Here is a 3350-nt window from a genome sequence, read left to right as displayed (position 1 = left end):
GCTGTGGCCTCCTCGGCTGTGGATGCTGTGGGTGGTGAGAGGCAAAGGTGGGCCTGGGGTGGCACCTCTCCCAGCACCAGCATGCAAGGCCACTGAAAAGGAACAGAGCTGCCTACCCACGATGGAGGGGGACGGGGACACAGATGTGAAGTGTCCCTGTACCCTTCCAGCCATGATGGCTCAGCTCGCCCCATAGCTAAATCCCTGTGTTCAGCCAGCTTTCCTGAGAGGTGGGCCAGCAGTACACATGCCAGGCACACAGGTCAGGACAAGTCTGCCTTTGTAGGGATGGCTATCTGCTCTGCTACCTTCCAGCCTAGGTGTGGAGAACCCCTAGGATGCTGAGGGTTCCAGATAAAGACCATGTTCCTATTCTGAGTGGTGGTCAGAAAGGGGTGGGCTTTATATCACATGCACAGCCCAGCAGCAGGCCCTCAAGGATCTTCATGGCCACATACATACACACGTGTACACATGATACCCATACACATGCAGTGCAGGAATCACATGTGCACACACATGGCACGGAAAAAATATGCACAAAAAGCTTTTTTTCCAAGGCCTGGGCTGGGGAGGCCTCCAAGATTAAAAGGAAAGGGGCCAGTGGCCAGGAAACTGGGAGCTGGGGGCAGGGGCTGAAGGAGAGGGAGGAGAAAAACAAATTTGGAGGAGGGAGTGGGGGAGCGTTGCTGGTGGAGCCAGATGGCCGTGGGGGCGGCTGGGGTTCTAGAAGCCCAGAGGAGGAAGAGAGGGAGGGGGGTGCCTCGGCAACCAGAGCCCCTGGCACCCCTTTCCAGCTCCTTAGTGCCGCCACTCAAGTGGGTCCCACTCAAGTGGGACTTCACATCAGGGCAGATTTGTGATGCTGGGGTCTTGCATAGCCCTTGCCTTTCCTCTGCATGTGCCATCCCACTGTGTCCCCGCCCCACTATGCCATTTTCTCCTAGGAAATCTGGTGCTTGTGCTGCTGGCACTACCCACCCAAGCATGCTTCCTGCACCTCTGCCTGCACTTGCCCTTCTGCACAATGGGTGCTGGCACAACTGAGCTATAGGGTTCAGGACTTCATGTTGTAGCTTGTGCAGGCCAAACACATCAAGGCTGGGCCCCAGCCCTTCTCTGCCCAAAAAGATTCCCCTGCTCTCCCTTAGCAGCCCCAGCAAAAGTAGCTCTGGAGATGTCCAACAGTGTGTGCCCTGTGCCTATAGCATCATCACCAGCATTCCCTGGCACCCGAGGGGCCTGCCAGCCTGCACCTGGTGGGCAAAGGAAGCATGGGCAGAGGGTATCTTATATCTAGGTTCTCCCAAGCATCCCCTCCCATGCCCAAGAAGATAAAGCCAAAGTTTCTAAATCTGGGGTTGGGATAGGGTCCTAAACTGTGGGAGGGGGTTCCTCCCTAAGTCGGTACCTAGAGACCTCTCATTTACAAATAATCACAAGGTCTACCTGCACAAGCCACTTATAGCAGATGTTGACATGGAAAAGAACAGTAGGTCCCCCTTGGCTTCTGCCTGTCACTAATAGGCTCAGAGTCCACCCACAGTACTAGATTAAGGGGCTCTGGGAGAAACCAGGGGATCAGGGACAGTTGGCTCACCAGACATGTAGGGGGAGATAACACAGAAGCAGAAGGTAAAGCTCAGGGACAGGGTGCAGAGAGTAAAGCCCAGGGACCTAGGAGTACATGGGGAGTTATACAAGCCTTGAGGACATTGTCCCAGCCAAAAGCAGGACAGGAGCAATTTCCTGAGAAGGTCAATCGGGGTACCTGTGAGCTTGAAGGAACTGAGGAGTGGGCCATGGTCGGCCAGGCCTGAGGGGGAAGTAGGAGGATCCACAAGGCAGTGGATGTGTTTTGAGTTGGACTCAACAGAATGGGGTGGAGGCGGTGGGCAGGGCTCCCAGGCGTCTGCCCTAAGCAGCCGGCACGGGGCGCCTGTCCCTGAGGTGGGGGTGCCAGGAGGAGCGGCCGCTTTGTCGAGGCCCAGGAGACATCTGGGCGGGGGTGTCGCGTGGGCTGTGCAGGCTGAGCTCAAGAGAGGGGCCCGGCTGGAGGACACATTTGGGAGTCGTGAGCGTTTGGGTGATATTTACAGCCCAGGAAGAGATGAGATCACCGGCCGGCAATGACGAGGGGCCGGAAGAGGGTAGGATGCTGGGCCAGAGCCCGGGGGCTCTGCTCCTATCTACCCTCACCCCATCCCCATTTGCCCCAGTCCTAGTCCTGCTGGTTCTCTGAGATCATGTGCTGGACAGGATGGATGTCTAATGTCCAGCCTCAGCCTTCCAGACACTGAAGCCTGTGCAGAAAGCTGATAAAAAACCATGTGAAGCATGGTTGAGCATGTAGGCCTCCCCCTGGGTGCAGCAGCCGACTTCCCATAGATGCACTGGCCATTACCTCAGGATGCTGGGCCAGCCTCAAGGCTGTCTGTGGACAGAAGACTTTGCAGGTCACAGGTCCATCCTGTGCTCCAGGCCCTTAAGAGCCACACTACCAAGCATAGTCAGTGAAGACTGACATCCAGCGCAGGGCTGACAGTGGTATAACCCCTCCTGGATCAGTGAATCAGGGATGAGAAGCCCTTAGGCCCCCGGCTCAGGCTGGGCTTTCCTGTGATCACTCTCAGGTGGCCACAACCCTAACTCTGAGAACTGGGAGGGCAGTGAAACATCACTGTCGGCCCTCTGCGGGGGCTGAAGTGTCCCTGAGGCTGCCTGGAAGGTACTTGAGAGGCCTTGGCCAGGAGCACCTACCCCATTTATCTGGTTGCCCAGAGCTTCACACTGTAATTGGAAGAATTATTTTTTAATCCTTAAATTAGTTCTGAAATAATAGAAGCAGTAGAACGTTCAGCAGCTGATCGTCAGCTAATGTCCAGTGAGACCAGTACTATGGCAGAAACATGTTTGGAGGGAAATGAGAGTTTGTCAGATGAGCTGGGGCCCAGGGGCTGGCCACAAAGGCAGCAGAGAGAGGCCTTCCTCGCAGTGGAGGACTCACACCTCCGTCACAGGCCCCAGCCTCTGCTCTTGGCCTGACTGGCATGAGGTGGGGACCTCATACCCCAAGCCTCACAGGAGCATTTTGTAGATGTCCTTAGAGTACAGACAAGGAAACTGAGCTCCAGATGGTACAAAATGACATGTCCAAGCAGGACTGGACCTGCAGCCACATTCATTCAGATGTTCAGCTAGGCTCCACGGCTCTGCCTCAGTGTGCTTCATGGCTTCTTTCAGTGTCCAGTGATGTCACAGGAGTCTGGGTGTCCATCTCGCTCACTTTGCCAGTCGGCCTAGGAATGTGACCTGAGCGAGGAGATGTGCTGTAGGCTGTGGTGAACACA

The sequence above is a fragment of the Cavia porcellus genome, unplaced genomic scaffold, assembly GCF_034190915.1.
Source record: "Cavia porcellus strain 051 isolate PalLab524CR breed Dunkin Hartley unplaced genomic scaffold, mCavPor4.1 scaffold_16, whole genome shotgun sequence".
In the NCBI taxonomy this organism is placed as follows: Eukaryota; Metazoa; Chordata; class Mammalia; order Rodentia; family Caviidae; genus Cavia; species Cavia porcellus.
The sequence above is the reverse complement of the archived record's forward strand: the minus strand, read 5'-3'. Positions refer to the sequence as shown.